Here is a 7,047-nt window from a genome sequence, read left to right as displayed (position 1 = left end):
CAAGTGGAGAGAGTGCTGCTGCACTTAGGTCCCTGCTTGGGGTTAGACTCTGCGACGACAAGATGCTAACTAGTTGGGCCTTTGGCCTGATCCAGCGGGCTCCTTTATACCTCTTTCCCTGTAGACCTCTCAGGTGTTAAGATTAGCAGAGGGCACCCTCTGGGTAGTTCCTCCACCCTCAGAACCTCAGGGTAGTGGTCCAGGGGAGGACATTTTCTGTGGCAGCCCCTAGGTTGTGGGATTCCCTCCTCACAGAGCCGTATACCTTCACTATACGGCTTTCATTGTAGGCTGATGGTGTAAGACCTCTTTGCCGTGGCCTTGACACTTAAGATGTGTATCTTCAGGACCCACTTTATGTGCAATTGTAATTTGTTTTAAACTATTTTTAATGTTGTATTTGACATTGCTGTGATGCACCCTGGGACCTTCAGGTGAAGGGGGCAGGTAATTAATAATAACAATTTATGTTCTTTTTACTAGCAGTTTCGGGTTTAATAATGATTCCAGGAAAAAATATCAAATTGGCTGAATGTTCACAGTCAGAGCTAGCGCAGCTCAAAGGCTTCCTTGTACTGATGTCAAACAGCCATGTGGAATAATAGTTTGTCCATTGTAGTTCAGCAGCAATAAGCGGAGCCCCAAAATCTGCCGGGGCAGAGAAACTTTACCTGGTCCCAATTATATGCATCACCTGCCCCCTCTGCATTAGAGCCCTTATACCTGTTTAGGTCAGACCACACCTTTCCTACACCTTTTCTTTGCAGATCAATAGCAAAACAGTATACTTTACTAGTAGCCAGTTTCTCTGGATGCTTTTGCTAACTTGGTTCATCCACAGATGTCAAATCTTCATTCTTACATCTGAAACATATCCAAACCCTGGGCTTTATTTCCTCACTCTGCTGAGATTAAAATGGGGCCCTGAGCATCTTTCCCTTTTCCACAATTACTTCAGCAGCATGCCTCCCTGAACGTGCAAGTGATAGCGGGTGTAAAATTGCAGCTGTGCTGATTGTAATCAGTACAAAATAGATTGGCCATATTATACTAATCTTGGCTCATCAGCTTGCATCAGCCTTAAGGTTTTTCTTACTGGTGTATGAGATCGTCACATCATCTTTTTGATCTCTTGTCTCCTTAGCATAGGTCTGCAACAGAACCCTGATGTTTCATTTCTGAACATTTTAGTTTGTCACTCATTCTTCCATTTTGCTGCAATGCATTGTATCTGCTGACCCTTTGATGTGCACTACTTCAGCTAAACCATAGCAGGAACAGTGAGGGAGACATTTCTGGAAATTACAGCACTAGCGGGGAGTGGAAATTAAGTATAAGAAACTTCCCTAAGTTCTGTCACTGAAGTCCAGGTCAATTTGTATTGACTTGTAGCACTGAACTATTAGATCATCTTGAACTTCAGAGGAACTGAGAATCCATGCAAAGTGAGGTTTAATTTGATTTAATTTGGTATAGTTATCATTTGTTTGTGTGTTTGTTTGTAACATGATATTTCCCCTGAACATTGGGAAGCTGAAACAAAATGTGTTCAGGAGTAAATTCTATGCTTCAAGTTTGAAAAGCATCTCAAACGTTACACACATTTTCAAGAGGGCCAAGAATGGTCTGAAACACATGGTCTTGTCATATCTAAAATTAGTCTCTTTTCATATTATTCTTTATCTGTTATATTTTGTTACAGTCTATCTCACTCTTCCTCTACAAAGCTCAGAATGACATACATGGGATTTTAGAAAGGCATTCATGGCAGGTGTCACTCATTCAGGTGAAAGCACAGCCCCGACCTCCTTAGTGGTAGAGACTGAATAATACCAAGTGTGATTAATGCTGTAACAAATTAGAAATAAGCCTAAAAGGAAGGGGTGGAATATTTGGAAATGACCAGATTCCTCACAAGCACATTGCTTGTTTATGAAGAATTGCTTTAGATCAATTAAAGAAGGGCCAGTCTTGATATGATCTATGTCAATTTCTCACTTGACTGACACAAAGTCATTCAGTGCCATTTTCAAGAACATGTGTGGCTTTTTACTTCCTTACTCTGGTGAGCTTAAATGGAAAACATGGAAAATCCACACAAAATACTTCTTTGTAAAAAGTACTTACAAATTTATGAGGTGATTTGAGGGCTGCCTTTTAAGCCCTCCTGCTTTCTTTTACAGTTTCTTGTCACCTGTGGAGTAACCCTTCAATCAAAGATCACAGGGCAGTTGACAACATAAAAATACAAAATGAGAACACAAAATACACAAAATCCCAATAACTGCCCTCTTCCCACAGAGACATTTAAAAGGCTCTAGACTATTAATCAGCCAAATGCCTGGTTATAGAGGAACATTTTTGCCAGGTATGTATTGCTAAAGATATGTAACAAAGGTGTCAGGTGAGCATCCCACAAGTGAGGAGCCGTCTCAGAAAAGGCCCATTCTCATGTTGCCACCCTCTGACCTCACATGGAGGAGACACAGAAAGAAGGGCCTCAGATGATGATCGCAGGGTCTGGGTCAGTTCATATGGGGAGAGGCAGTCCTTGAGGTACTGCAGTCCTGGGCCATTTAATGTTCCTGGGAGGCTACTAGGCCATTGGACAGGAAAATAAAGAAGGCTGTCTCTATCAGTAAATGGGGCTGCTGCTATCTCTTCCCCTATAATGTGTGTGTGTCAGGGATGACACACCATCACATCCTGCTCCCAGGGGACTTTTTGGGTGCATTTATGGCAGGAGCCATGCTTTGTAGTTGCTTCAGGTAGCTAGAAGCTGTTTTAAAGTGTTGTCATTCTCCTCCCTGCAAAAAGGCAGGACTAGGCAGGAGTGTAGATTTGAGAGTAGACTATGTTCCAATCCGGACATCAATTCAGCAGTTGTGGGGTAGGTGAATTTGTTCCAGAAGATGGATTCCCCTCCCAAATTCCTCAAGCATTCTTAGATCAAGAGAGCCGTGTTTTCTATTAGGATGAAGTCTGTGCCCGCGTGTGCCTCCTGTATCCTCATCTGATAGTCTTCATACAAATTACTCATCCTCCAGGGCAAAGGTGACTTGCACTGAGCAGAGATGGAAGAGTCATTTGAGACGCAAAAGGCAGACACAGACCTCCCCTTCCGCTGAGACCCTTTCAGTGTCTCTGCCCATGTGCATGTGGAGTTGGGGGAAGAGGAGGAAAAGACTCTGTGGGACTACAGGAATCCTCTGTGTAGGTAGAGGCTTTGCATTTAATTCTATCTTCCCTCTAAACTTTTATTGGCTTTAAGACATTTCAACTGTTTTAGGGGTTGATGTTGTTTTTAATATGGTGATTGAATTTATTGTTCTTATTTGAACTGCTGCTGCAGTTTTGTAGGTCATTGGCTGAAAGGTAGGATAGTAAAACAAGAACAACAACAAAAATGGTGCCAAGCATGGTTCCCAAAGAATCCTGGGAACTGCAGTGTGAAAATAAGAACTCACCAGAGAACGCTGCAATTGGGATTTCTCAGATAGAGGATAATTAATTCAATTAATTAATTAATTAAATTTTATACCACCCTTCATCCAAAGATCTCAGGGGCAGTTCACGAGATAAATTCACACACAGGATAATTTCATGCAAGGATTGTTCCAAGGGTTCCATCGACATATGGCATGACAGTTAAACCTGTATGATAGCCACTATACACATTTACTCTGGATTACTATCACTGCTATAAAGGTAAGAGTAATATACAGGTCCAGCAGAACCAATGCACTTGAATGAACTGACCAAGGTCACAAAGTGTTTGTGATGGGGATTTAATTTAGATTTCCTAAAGGAACTCTGATGAAACAATTAAGAAAATTATCTCAATCTGTTTATGTGGCCAAATTCTTTTTTGGTGCATGTGTGCCATTTTATTCTCTTCTTTTGTAAGTGGTCCCATGATATTCTGAACAGGAGTGAAAAATTTAAATGTCACAGCCATTGCTTCTGATAATCAAACGCAAACATAAAACAGATGTTTGGAACATGTGCTTACCAAAGGGAGATGTTCCCAGGAAACATAAGCAGGGCCTATGACATTAATAAAAAGATTCTTCCTTTTATGCTATATTTTGTTTGAGCAAACAACTTGCATCCCTTTAGCCTATGGAGGAAAAATACAGGTACTCAGTAACGAGTAAAAATGCCACAGCTTGAGATCAAAGGTTGTTCACTGTTGTTGATGTTTTCAAAACCTGTCCAGACTGTTCAGTGACTGATTGGCTATCCACTCTATTTGTACTGTTCAAACTTACAGGGAATCCTAATTATCCCATGGAATTAAGTAATTTTATCCAGCAAAATTTCGGTAACACTTGCAAAGCAGTTCCTGGCAGCTCCAATTTATGAAATTCAAATAGTGCAAAATCAGCTTCCATCTGTTCTGCAAAGATAAAGCAACAATTAAAGCACTGAACAGAGCAAGTAGGCATATTGGCCAACTTTCCATTGATTTTAAGGAATCGGGTCTTTCTACCTAGATTTTTCCCCTCATGAAGGGTGAAAGGTGTCTTTAGGAAAGTATGTTAAATGCCTGCTCTTTCTATGAACAACAATATTATGAAATATTTTGCTCTAGCTTCCACATTTTATAACTCAGCAGCAAGAAAACAAAATGCTAGCAGACTTTTTAAACAGCTGTGTTGATTGTCATAAAATGTTGGACTTAAAGCTAGGAAGAGTGTATTTCATTTTTCTTAACAGCCTATGGACCTGCAAACTACATTTGAACTGGTAGCAACAATCTCTATCTCTTTAACAAGACAAAACAGGCCAGGCGTCTGTGTGGCCTCTTTGTGCCTATATGTGGCCAACCTAATTTGCCAACTGGATTTTCCAATTAGGGAGAAAAGAAACAAAACAAAACAAAAAGTAAAATTTGCATCACTGCTGGTACTGAATTGGCTTACAATAAAAAGAGGGGCACGGGGTGAAAGCTTAACTTTTATAAAGCTGTTTTGTCCACAGGCTGGGAAACAGGCTGATTTCACACTTGATCCTTGTTTTCTAAAGTAGTACTGGGAGAAAAGGATGCAGTGACGACTTTTCTCTTCTCAGATTTACGTCCGTATGGATACCCAAGAAGGGAGCATATGCTCATCCAGTCCAGAAGCGTCTTCTCACAGGGGTCAACCTGATGCCTGTGGGGAACCCACAAGCAAGACCCGAACGCAAGAGCACCCCCCCACCACCCATACACGCCAATGGTCCCCAGCAACTGGTGTTTAAAACCATGATGCCTAGTCCTACAGGAACAAGAACTGTGCTCTTGGATTCAAACTTAACCTCCTCCAACCCCTCTGTCATTAACATGCACATGTAGTATTGCTAGTCTTTGTCAAATTGCACATGTCCCAAGGTATACTGTAAATCAGATTTGTTACGTGTGTTAGGCTATTACGCTAAAAAAAATTAAAAATCAGTTTCTAGCATATCACATGCCTTACAAGTACAGATCAAAGGGGACTCAGCTCTAATTGGATTCCCTCCCTAATGCTATTTAATTGGAATGAGTGTGTGAAATTGTGCCCCCCGATTCACAACTGTTTAAAAACTTCTTCAGCTTTGCACTACACAGAGGCAGCATTAAACCTGCATCTGCCTATAGAGGAAAGTCTACTTGGTAGTACGAGGGCACATTTTCCCAACCTTTGGTGCTGCATTGAAAATTAAGATAATCCATTCTCTTTATCAGGAACATGGACAGAACTCTTACATAGCCAGGCTGCTTGCATTTCAACTGGTTAGTGGGAGAACAAAGGTTTCAAAGAAGATGATGTTAACTGAATCACAGTTCTGCTGGCTTTGATCAGTAATGGGGAGGGATGGGAGGGGGATTTGACTGAGTTTGCATTTTAATGTGAACCTACTGAATTTGCACTTCATGAAACAATGAACAAACTGAAACACAGATAGACTTCCGGTCGGTGCCAGCGCTTAATGGCGGTCCTATCTCCGAGCTCCGGAGAAGGACTGCTTCGCAAGTTCGGGTCTTACCCGCTACGGCAAGCGGGGGACCCCTAAAATCCCAGGCGCTGAAGCCTGAGAACAAGGAGACTCGGTGGGCACCTTTGCGCCCCCCGGTACCGTGAAAGAGCCTTTTTAAAGGCTACGGATCGACATCGGGAGAGAGCGCGGTGCTGAGAGTCGCTACCCAGCCTGCGAAGTGAAGCCGCGTCGCCATAAGCGGAGAGCGCCGATTCCTTCCTGAAAAGAAAATTTGGACTGAATTCCCGTGAGTAAGAGCTGAAAAATAATCGGGACCCTTTAAATTTTAAGAATTGGACTAAAAACGGGGGAGATCTAAACAAAGGAAGTCTGCCTCCCCCCGACTGCATGAAAGCGAAAGCAACGGAACTTTAAACTTGCATCCGTTTAGACCCACTTTTTAATCAGTTAAACCGGACATTTGGACCTTTGATCTCCCCTCTAGCTAGCAGGGCAGAGGGGAGGTGAATTGGATTAATAACTGCATGAAATATTGGAAGAAAAAAACCTCTGCCGTCTCACCTATCTGAAAGTAAGAAACGGTCTGCCTTTTTAGCACACTGAACTGACTTTTTCCTGTGAAGGGATACTTTGATACAAAGTTTCCACAGTGCCTGGTTACTGTGTAATACAAGAAGAAATAGTATAAATTGGACAACTGTGGCAGTTTAAAGTAACAAGTTTCCAGCAATACTGACTTTGACTGTGTAAATCTTTTGTTTTATATCCTGGACAATTCCCCTTGTTTTTGTATTTGGAATTTTGCTCTATGGCCATTTTGATTTGCTCCCTCTAGAGGATAAAGTAAAGTTCAGCACAGCCTGATAGTGGAATTTTCCAAGGAAGAATAAATCCCGTGGGAATTGACCTTGACATGAGTGGCTCACAAGAAGAGATAGTCACAAGAGCCAAGACCAAGCAACATCAACAACAACAACAGCTGCAGCAGCAACAGGTAAAGAAAAGAGGTTCAATTTCAGGCGCAACAGCCGGATCAGCAGGAACAACAGGACAAGATAAAGGACCAGCCGTCTCTATGGAAGC

This window comes from Podarcis liolepis (genome assembly GCF_965112155.1).
Source record: "Podarcis liolepis genome assembly, chromosome: 4".
NCBI lineage: Eukaryota > Metazoa > Chordata > Lepidosauria > Squamata > Lacertidae > Podarcis > Podarcis liolepis.
This window is presented reverse-complemented; position numbering follows the sequence as displayed.